Raw genomic sequence first — 11,789 nt, forward strand, 5'->3', positions numbered from 1 at the left:
CCAGTGAGCATGGGTTATACTATACGAGGGTTATTTAACCCTCGCATAACCCACACTTACTGGGTTTGCATGACACAACACCCCTGAGTAGGGGTTGCATATTCAAAATAGTGGCTGCACACACAAACAACTCCACAGAGTTGGGAAACATGCACATTGCAAAATGTGTGTGTGTGTGTGTGTATATGCACCCACACACACACATGCATACACACACACACACACACACACAGAGTGAAAAGAAGCAGCTCAATAACTGAATCCTGAGGAGCAAGCACAGATACAGTAGAAGGAGAAGAAGTCCTTTCTAAAAACTAAAGGCGAAAATGCATGAAATCAGAGAATCAGAAATCAACATCAATATCAATATTAACTGAGCATGGGAAAATAGAAAGAAAGAAAAATCAGAGATAGAAAAAAAAACGTTAATTAAGAATCAAGATCGAGAAGAAAAAAGCAAGGCTCCAGGGGGAGGACAAATAACAGAAAGATAAAGATTTTAATAGGAGAGAAACATGAATGTTACAGACAACAAGTCACAAGAACGAAAGAACTAGACTTCACCATGGCAAGAAGATGAATAAGTAAAACCAATCCCTAAACTAACCTTAACTGACAGAATGAGAAACAGAAGAACTACATTTTAATAAGATGTATCTTTAATAAGATTTTAAATATAATTAAAATATTTTAGAGAAAAAGACCATGACGCTTCACTGAACCCAGAACAACAGTTCAAAAGAGTAAAGAAGTAGGACAAGGAATCAAAATAAGATTCTTACTATGATTAAAAGGTGGACAGGAAGGACCAATGTTAAGAGGAATGGCGCTAGATAATAAAACAAATATCCAGGGTTTTTTAAAAAATGAGAAAAGGTGGGTGATGCAACAAAAAAGAAAATGTAGTGCCCCTGAAGAAGGAAGCAAGGGTGCAAAGTTAAGAGCTGACTCACACATACATGTTATACATCTCTTGACTTCTCATAGGTTGATTGCTGAATACTTGTTGAATTGCAGCTGAACATGTGAACTGACTTGACTGAATAGTACTGTGTTCGAGGTGATGTGATTTGAAAGTTCTGTCCCTGATGCTTGGTCTGTGATCACACGATGTAAACACAGGCATGACTGAATTAGTTCTGGTCAAGGAACTGTCATGGCATAACAAAGGCTGATCTACAAATGCTACTCAGCAGACACAACCAGGAGGAATTGATGGTCCCCATCAAAGGGCCACAGCACTGGGCTTTTCAGCAGCTGTCTCATGGGAAATGACTTGATACTAACCTGCTTCTTGGATCTCCCAGGTGAGAATGTTCAAGGAACCAATTACAGCTCAAGGAGAATGTTAAGGAGTCTATTATTTTGAAGAAAACTATCAGATTACAGAATATGAATGACTGTTCTAGTTGGTACTTATAGGGGTAGAATTAACATCAGCAATTTTCCATTCTGGCAAGTGTCATATGTGTTAGGGGATCATCTGTCCCCTAACCTCAGTTGGGGTGAATTGGCTGATACATGGCGACACAAGCCTTCATTACTCCCAGGTTTGACTGTTGCAAGGTGTTGTACATGGAGCTACCTCTGAAGGGTAAATTGCAGTTGGTCCAGAATGCAGGGGCAAGGATGCCAGTAGGTGTTCATCCATGGGAGCATATGATGCCTATCTTCCAACAGCTGGACTGCCAGCTTGTTTCCACTCAGGCATCATTTAAATGTTGATTATTACCTTCCATGCCCCAAATGACTTGGGCCCATGATGCCTAATCGACAGTTTTTCCCCCATCTCCATCTGTCCACTCCCTAACATCTGCTGGGGAAACTCTTCTTTGCTTCCTCGTGGTAGCTGAGGCTCGGTTGGTTGGGATGCAGGAGAAGGCCTTCTCTGTGGCTGTGCCTGGATTGTGGAAGTCCCTACCTCAGGAGATCTGTTTGGCCCCCTTTTTCCTAGCTTTTTGCTGGCTGGCCAAGACTTCAGCAAGAATTTGATCAACTGGGTTGAAGATTCTTTTATGGCTGCCCCAGTGATTTTCTAAATTGGTTTTACTTGCTGCAGCTGTTCATTCCTGTCGTTGTGGATTGTTTAATTTGTGTTAGATTGTATTTTGTTTTTTACATTGTTGTAAGCAGCCCTGAGCACTGCAAATGCAATGGAAGGACAGGATATTTTGAATGCATACATACAATTAACAGGGTTTTCTCTTTCTGTCTGTATTTTGCCAACAGGCATAAGTACTTTAGCAAGGGCTCAGGAATCCAACATGGACACAAGCACTTCTGGGAAATTAAAGCCAGTCCTCCCAAAGTTATTGACAAGAAATGTGTGCAACAGCCATCTTGACACTGGGGGTTGGGGAGAATGGGAGAACGAAACTGTTAAAAAAAACTGTCTACCACTCTTGGCTAAGAATAGCAGCCATACATTCTGTTCTCACCTGAGCGTGAGTTGACCTTGCCCCACTCAAGTAGCAAGGTGCCCCAAAGCTTAATTAGTGCTAGGTTCTTCCCTAGAATTTGTTTATATGTCCAGGTCTTAGCCTTGGGGCATGCGTATCATATTGAAGAGTTCCTTTCTGAGTATGTGTAGAATGAATTTATCTCTAGAGTGAGCACAACCATGCTACGTACATCAAGAATTAGAATGGCATTCAAAACATTGAGTGTGACTTGCTGAAGTGTTTCATACACGGCAACCCTGCTCCCCCCCGCCCCAATCTCTGATTTATAACTGAGAAAAGTAAGGGTGAGTTCAAAATACAGCTTTGTTGTGGTGACTTACTGGTTCCATTATTGTATGATTGGAGCTACCTTCTGTATGACTGGTGCTACCTTTCTCTAGTTCCTATGTTAAAACCCAACTTTGAGTACTGGGATTATTTATTATTTGATTTGTACCCTGCTTTTCTACCAAGAACAAATGGCACTCAAACTGGCTTGTTTCCTCTCCACAAAATGCCTTAGCAAAGGTACATGCTCTTAGTTGTTGTTGATATATTATTATGATGCTCACTGATTCTTAGTTTAAATCTCCTTTGTCTTCCCTATATATATCTGCCCATATAGACATTAAGGGCACAATCCTATGCATGTTTAGACACAGAAAAGTCCTACAACTCCTAGCATTCCCCAGCCAGCATGGGACAAGCGTAAGATTGTGACCTAAAGGGCTTAGATCAGGGTGGGGAGCCTGTGGCCCTCCAGATGTTGTTGGGCTCCAACTTCCCAGTCAACATGGCTAGTGGTGGGGGATGATCAGAGCTGTAGTCCCACAACATCTGGAGGGCCACAGGCTCCCCACCCCTGGCTTAGACAATATGGGTAGATTTCTTCTCTTTGTTAGTAGACTCCTGCTGCTGCAGAGGCAGCCCTCTTACTTCTTCCTTGAGAAGGAAGTACAACAATTTGTGGAATACTCTGTGTAGTAAATACTTGCTTCCATGCTAGCTATTTTGTCTGGAACCAACATTTTTAATTCTCCCAGTTTATGGAGAATCCAGCTGCTCAGAGAAGATGGCAAAATGCTGACAGGTAACAAAGAAAAAGCAGAACTGCTCAACTCCTATTTTGGCTCAGTCTTCTACCCAAAAATGATCTGTGTCCCATCTGGCATATGGGACAAACAGGCTGAAATGACAGGAGTGCAGCTTGAGAGTGACAGAGAGATCGTCAGGGAATATCTAAGCACCTTAAATGAGTTTAAGTACAAAGGAATGTCATCCTAGGATGTTGAAGGAGCTAGTGGATGGATTCTCTAAACCTCTATTACTTTTGAGAAATCCTGGAGCACAGATGGAGGAGTGGAAGAAGGCAAATGTTGTCCCTATCTTCAAAAAGGGCAAAAAGGAAGATTCGGAGAAGTATAGATAAGTCAAGCTGACATAAACACCTGGGAAGATTGTAGAGCAGATTATAAAGTGCTGGATCTCTAGGCACCTTGACACAAATCCAGTGATCACTGGAAGCCAGCATGTATTTGCCAACAACAAGTCCTGCCACACGAAGCTTATTTCATTTTTCAATTGGGTAACTTCCTTAGTAGATCGTGGAAATGCTGTGCACATAATATATCTTGACTCCAGCAAGGTATTTGACAAAATGCCCCATGATATTCTCATTAGCAAGCTCGTTAAGCTAAAGATTGAAGGAACTGGGTATGCTTAGCCTTGCGAAGAGAAGACTGCGAGGGGAATATGATAGCACTTTTCCAGTACCTAAAACACAGCAGAGGGCCACAACCCGTTCTCTTTCATCTAAGACTGCAGGACATGAAATAACGGGCTTAAGTTACAGGAAGGCAGATTTCGTTTGAACATCAGGAAAAACTTCCTAACAGTCAGAGCAGTCAGACAATGGAACAAACTGTCTAGGGAGGTGGTGGACTCTCTGTCGCTGGAGATATTCAAGCAGAAACTGGACAGTCATCTGTCAGCCATCTGATACTTTAAACTGGATTCCTGCACTGAGCAAGGGCTTGGACTCAATAGCCTAAATGGCTCCTTCCAACTCTTACGATTCCATGATTCTGTGATATCATTGCCAGGTCATCACAGTCTAGTGTTTTTTGTGCTGTCCATCTATATTTTTTTCGGTTGTTGTTTGTGGCAGTCTTCCTGATTCTCAGTGAAGAGCCAGCAGTCCAGTGTGAACTGGAGAGGCACTGTTGAATTGATCCACCTGGCAGCAGGTGTGGTCCGTGAGCATAGGGTGATGTACCTAGTCATGTCCCAACTAGTTGCACTGCCAACGGGCTTCCTTTCCCCTTTACTTTTAAACAGCAACTCACTTCACCCAATAGCCTTGGCTGCTGTGTGAAAAAATAAAGGAGGGGAAGCAGAAATTTCCTTCCCTCCACAGTTCTTGACTTCTAGCCCACCAAACTCTAAGAGCAGCAAGAGCTTCACTGAACCCCTTCCTTCCCGTTTCTTTTAAACTTTGTGCAAGGTCTGTCAGGAATAAAAAAAAAAAATACATTCTTCATTCCTATTGGCACACAAGAATGCAAGTACTGAAACAATTTAAAAAACCAACAGCAACAACAACCCTGCAAATCTTGCAACATAGGGCTGCTAATGCTATCCGAAAAAAAATTCTCATGTTTTTGGACCATTCTCATTCAATCTGAGAGAAAAGAAAATGCTTTCGAAAAGAAATTCAAAGGAGAAGAAATTTCAGAAAAATTCTCATGGGTTGGGTTCTTCTGCTTACCTTGCTTATGAGGCAGCTGTGGAGTGTGCACAACTGTCCCGTCTTTCATTGTACAATCATCTCTCTGGCAACCTGTTCCCTCCTTGGCTTCCTGCACTTCCCACCCAGGGGAAGATGTCATGAGGTAATTCCTCCCCTAGGGCTTTTTCAGGAAGTAGAGACAGCATGGGAGGCTGCAGACCAATGGAGACATATAATAGAAAGGGGGGGAAAACCTCACACAATACCCTTGGCCACCTCACAGTGACTAGGTAAGGTAAAAACACCACCAAAATAAATTCAAAATAAATTATAAAATGCCTTGAGAATGAGGCAGAAAAAAGGAAACCTCTTTTATAGGGGAAGAAATCTTTCAAGAAACTGGAGGACAGATTTCGGCACAGCACTAGCTCCACCTCTCCCCTGGAGCTGGACACAACATTGCCCCCTCACACCCGCTACAGAGCTTGCAGGGAAGGAGTGGTATTATCAGAACTTGCTATAGAGACAAGATGTATTGAAATCACTCCTCAGAAATTTAATATTTGGGAAACCCTGGGGAAGGTGCTGAACCCTTAAGAATGACAATTAGAGCTGAGCCAAAATTTCTCAGAAGACATTTTCTCAGAAAAGTACTGAGATTTTTCTTTGCTCTCTCCCCCCACCCCTGAGTTATAAAAGGCCACTTTGCAGAATGTTCTCCAAATTTTCTTCACTGTTATTTTTTCTGGTGGCTGCATCCCACCCACCCATGCCCTCGAATGATCCTAGGTATGGGGTATTGTGGAGGATTCAAAATGGGGGCCAGGCTTCCAACACAGTTGATGCTGTTGCCACTTGCAGCGGCAGTGCAAAAAAACAAAAAACCTTAGGGGAAAGAAAGAAAGAAAGAAAGAAGCTGTGCTATAACCTCTAACAATGATGAGCCCTACCTGTGAGAAAGTGTTGGAGAATTTATCCTTCCGGTGGAGAAATTCGGTGAAGTTCCCTCCATCCAATTTCTCTGCCCACAAATAAGGTGATAATTTCTAGAGGCCATTTTTGCACAGCCCTAATGACTGCAGTTCTAATCACATTTTACAGGGAGTAGAAAGACCCATAGGGACTTACTTCTGAGTCAGCATTGTTAGGATCTCACTGTTAAGGCTTCAATCCTAGGTCACTTTTTTCTCTGTTATGAGGATGGGCATTGAGGGATATTCATGTAGGGCTGTATTGAGTGCCAAGGGGGACCACAATGATAGTTGCTCTTCCAGCTGATTGTGGAAGCGCAAAGCTCCAGCAGCACTAAAGGGGCCTTGCCTGGGAAGGACCATTGATGATTTGTGGATATGCTTAACTTGGATTTCTTTCCACTAGCTCTCTTCTAATTGCTGCTATTGACTTCAAAGTACTAGAAGGACTCCATGTTTTCTCCCGTGGCATTCTTTCACCTCAATTGCTTATGCACAAGTGTTTCCATGAATCTCTGCTTAGCAAATATTAATTTACCCTCAATTACTAATGACAAGTTAAAAAAATCTTGCATTCATCAGTGCCACTGCCTTAGGACACACATTTGCCCTTCAAAGCATTCAACCTTTCAGTGATTAAAATTAATAGTCACTCCAGGCTATAGATGAGGAACTGTGGCGAATCTTCCCTTACGCTGCTGAAGAAAGCAACCCTCATCCTTCTACAAGCACTTGATTTTTATTTAAGAGAAAATAAAAAAAAATAGATATTTTAACTGTGTCTAAATGTGACTAGGACAGGAAGGCCTGGCGTGCTATGGTCCATGGGGTCACGAAGAGTCGGACACGACTGAACGACTGAACAACAACAACAAATGTGACTACTCAATTGTTAGCCATTGATCATAGTAAATTTAATTCTTATTAGGGACAGAAATTTGCTTCATAATCTGGCAAGCCAAACATAAAAAGACATTAGTAAAAACAATTGTCTTTAAGGACAGGACATAAGGAACAGAAATAAAAACGGTATGTTAAAACATAAATTGGTTGATGTGTTTCTTGTGAAGTCCTCCTCTTCCCCTAGGAGAAGCACAAGCTGATGGAAGAAGAGCCTCATCCTGGCCATTTCCTAACAGGAAGGGAGATCTAAATCAGCACCTTTCACCTCCTGCAATGCCCCGTGGGAAAAGAAAGGATGGGCAGGGGGCTGTTTAGCTTTGTGAAAGTCCCCAGCAATATTGTGCATGCTGGCTCTCATACATTCACACTTAGCTTGGCTCACGTAAATGACAGCCCAGAAGCAAATCCTACTGACACAATGCGACTTACTCTGTGGTACGTGTATCTAGGATTTCAGCCCTAATCTTTGATTCATAAAATGCCATAGACAGTGTTACAGAAAACCTCAGATGTGCTGGCTGTCTGGACACATGTACTGTGTGCTGTACATAGGGCCCATGCTAATCTTCTCTGTATTGTTCCAATTTTAGTATATGTGCTGCCAAAGCAAACACCTTGTGTGCTATGCATTTCATTGACATTACCTTGACACCTTGGTTCAAGAATCCATTTTGTTCTAGAAGCAGCAGTATGGAAGGCTGCCAGAAATGACAATGAGGTCATTGTCCAGAGTAGGGCCAGAGTAATTGTGAACATGTTTCCTCATAGTGCTAGTCCATCAAAGAGGGACCCTGGCCCAATCAGGGTCTGCCTTCATGTGGACAAGCTCAGCATATGTAGAGTTCCTTCTAACAGGAACTCTAACTAGAGTTCCTTCCCAAATGGACAGACTGTGGAGGATGCCCAGCCACCAGGCATGTTGCAGGCAAGGATAACCCACACCGCCTTGCAATCCCCCTCATGCATTCTTTCAGCACATGTAGGGGTCATCTGACCCCCCCTTCAGAAAAAAGGAGTGGGGTGAGGTATGTAGAATTATGGCAACATTTGCATTTTGAACGGGCAGCCAGCAACAAGACGAAAACACATGCCTCACCTGCACATAGCAGCTCCCTAGCCACACGAGGGCATTGTCAGGGTGGAAACTGAGCCCAGAGAGCCTCAGAGCAGTTCAGATTCTGAGGAGGAACAGCTATCCGTGGGAGAGGGGCCAGCTCATCCCTCACAGGCTCAGCACCTGGCAGAGATTCCTCCTGCCGACATTCCAGAGATAGAGAGCGACCCAGGTAGTGAGGGAATGCGGGAGGGGGGCTTCTTAGACGCTCAACGCAGACGCAAAGAGCGACGAGCGATGGAGGGTGCAGAAAGGAGGCGTAGCGCCCGTTTGGCGCGCAAGCGACGGCCACCCCCATGGACCCAAGGGAAAGAGGGAGGATCTCTCCCTAGCCCATAAGTTCTGGGTCTTCAAGTGACTCTCTTTCAAATGGGGATCAACTGACTACTTGAAACTTAGGCTACCCTGCTGTTCCTTGCTTTAGTCACTGGTGATTAGCATCTGAAAGAGTCATTAAGTTGTAAAAGGATTAAAGCTTTGAAAAGAAATCCTTCCGTCTGTGTCTTGAGTTGGCTATTGGAATCTACTGGGAGAAGCCGCCAGAGCGCTCCTGACAGGCATGGCTGTTTCATCATAACCCAGTTGTCCAACCTGCAGATCTAACTATGTACACTAGAACTGGGTGGCTGGATAGGGAAGCAAAGCTCAATGGAAGAGGACACATTCTGTGTGCTTGAGGTCCCAGGTGTGGGCCCTGGCAGCAACCATATCAGGAACTGCTGGGCAGACACACCTGAGACAGTGCCACATCAAAACCAATCAGTAGTGTTAGCAATTAACACTTCCTACACTTGTTCAAGGGCCAGGCTGTTTGTGCAAAGTGCTCCCTTCTTGGCTCAAGTGCAATTTTGCATAGCTGCTATCACCAAACTTCCCTCTTCATGCTCCAAGTCTGTATGACATGAAGCCAGAGTGGAACAGCCCAATGCAGAATTTGAGGCTATATCATCGCATGAATTCAACTCCAAGAGCTTACCTGTAGCATGCCTGTATTAAATTCAGATTTCATTTTAAAGGAGGCTACTTAAAATTAAAAAGAGTACAAAACTGAAGCTTACTATAATTGGAATGTTAAAAGACTGTTAATTAATTAATTGCATAATTTAATGTGCTTGTTTGTTTATAACATCCATTACTCATCTTCCTCTAGATGACCTTTTGGTAGGGTTGTGCACGTGTGTGTGCGCGCACACACACACACACTTGGCTCAGCTCCTATCTTATTGGTTCAAATAGGGGGCTGCCTCAGCTTGGAGATGCCTCACCTCAGATCCAAGGCAGAGGGTCACTTTACCTGTTTTCCTAGCCCCTCTGATGTTTTCCCCATTCCCCATCTAATTTTTGTTAGAATTAGATGAAATGTGCAGTAATAGTAGCCCCTTCTCAGGGGAAGACACCTGACAAATTTATGCAGGGGCTTTGTGAAAGGAGAGCCTTTCAGTGCTGGGTTCTTTCTGAGGGGATGATGCCTGCTAAAATTCTACAGATAAAGGTAGACTTTTTTGTAAAAGGGGATCCTTTAAATGTTGGGTTCTTTTTAAAGGGACACCCTTCCCTCCTGTGGGCACTTTTCTGCATTCTTTGTTATATATGTGCTTGTGTTATAAACACATAGAGCCTTGGTTCACATGACATGACAATCCACCATGGCTTAATTTATCCATGGAGGCTGTTGTTTAGGAAGGTGGCATCAACCCTCTGCTGAACAGGCTGCAGTGAGAGACCATCTCCCAGTTAGTGACGGTTCCCATTCTTGGGAGCCCTGAGCTATGCTGCTGCTGTTGCCAGACAGACACAGTCACAAAAAGCAGTGAAGTAAAAATGCCCGAACAGGCTCTAATGATTGGTTTTTTCTACGTTACTCCCCAAAGCACTATGATTGGAAGTAAAACCTGGTAAAACCATCCCCTGGTTAGAAGCTACAACTGTCAATCACAGAACCACACCTACTCCTCTGCTTCCACCCTCCTCTCTGCTGGCATTTCCAATTTATGTAGAGCATGGAGGCACTTGTGGAAGGTTGAAACATATATCAAATGGGCCCAAAACGGTTTTTTAAAAAGCCTTCCAAACTTCTGAGACAGTTCTGAAGACCAGGGGTGGCAGAACTGTTAGGCCTGAGGCCTAAATCTGGCCCCCCTTGGGTCCAAATCTGGCCATGTCCCCTTCCAGCTGATTGTTTGGTGGTTTCCCAGACACTGGACCCGACTCGCCCACCCCCAAGACCTTCTCCAAAATGGAATTCAGCCCTCAGGGTGAAAGCAGCCCAACACTCCCACTCTAGACCAGCCAGCTTCACCTCGGGCTGCTTCAGACCTGAAATGCCTGTTTCTGAGGTGGTTGAAATACTTCTGCCAGCAGTTATTCACCTCTGATTCATGCCTCATCCAAGGCTTTTGCACACCCCACATTTTCATCCTTGAGGCTTTATGATTTCTCATCATCAGTGTCTGAAAACAAGGAAGGGTATTATATTTTCCCCATAAAATAAAATTAAAGACTGCATTTGTTGTTCAGTCGTTCAGTCGTGTCCGACTCTTCGTGACCCCATGGACCATAGCAAGCCAGGCCTTCCTGTCCTGCGCTCTCTCCCGGAGCGTGCTCAAGTTCATATTCATTGCATCAGTGATGCTATCTAGCCATTTCATCCTCTGCTGTCCCCTTCTCCTTTTACCTTCAGTCTTTCCCAGCATCAGGGTCTTTTCCAGAGAGTTTTCTCTTCGCATTAGGTGGCCAAAATATTGGAGCTTCAGCTTCAGTATCTGTTCTTCCAATGAGCACTCAGGGTTGATTTCCTTTAGTATGGACTGATTTGACCTCCTTGCAGTCCAGGGGACTCGTAAGAGTCTTCTCCAGCACCACAGTTCGAAAGCATCAATTCTTCGGCGCTCAGCCTTCCTTATAGTCCAGCTCTCACAGCCATACATTACTACTGGGCAAACCATAGCTTTGATTAGACGGACCTTTGTCGGCAAGGTGATGTCTCTGCTTCTTACTATGCTGTCTAGGTTTGCCATAGGTTTCCTCCCAAGGAGCAAGCGTCTTTTAATTTCATGGCTACAGTCACCGTCTGCGGTGATCTTGGAGCCCAAGAAAATAAAATCTGTCACAGCTTCCATTTCTTTCCCTTCTATTTGCCAGGAAGTGATAGGGCCAGATGCCATGATCTTTAATGATGAGTTTCAAACCAGCTTTTGCACTCTCCTCTTTCACCCTCAACAAGAGCCTCTTTAGATCCTCTTCACTTTCTGCCATTAGGGTGGTATCGTCTGCATATCGGAGGTTGTTGATATTTGTCCCGGCAATCTTAATTCCGACATGTGATTCATCCAACCTGGCGTTTCTCATGATGTACTCTGCATATAAGTTAAATAAGCAGGGTGACAATATGCAGCCTTGTCGTACTCCTTTCCCAATTTTGAACCAATCGGTTGTTCCATGTCTGGTTTTAACTGTTGCTTCTTGACCCTCATACAGGTTTCTCAGGAGACAGGTAAGGTGGTCTGGTACTCCCATCACTTTAAGAATTTGCCACAGTTTGTTGTGATCCACACAATCAAAGGCTTTAGCGTAGTCAATGAAGCAGAAATAGAGGTTTTTCTGGAATTCTCTTGCTTTCTCCATGATCCAGC

The 11,789-nt window shown here is 43.9% G+C and overlaps 1 pseudogene; it reads right to left on the reverse strand.

Annotated features, from left to right (window-relative positions):
• Positions 1–7,593: 7,593 nt before the first annotated feature.
• LOC146344339 (U6 spliceosomal RNA) lies at positions 7,594–7,657 on the reverse strand (annotated as a pseudogene).
• Between the last annotated feature and the right edge of the window lie 4,132 nt (positions 7,658–11,789).

This window comes from Heloderma suspectum, chromosome 5, assembly GCF_057233095.1.
Source record: "Heloderma suspectum isolate Gila_16-S chromosome 5, 16-S_ref, whole genome shotgun sequence".
In the NCBI taxonomy this organism is placed as follows: Eukaryota; Metazoa; Chordata; class Lepidosauria; order Squamata; family Helodermatidae; genus Heloderma; species Heloderma suspectum.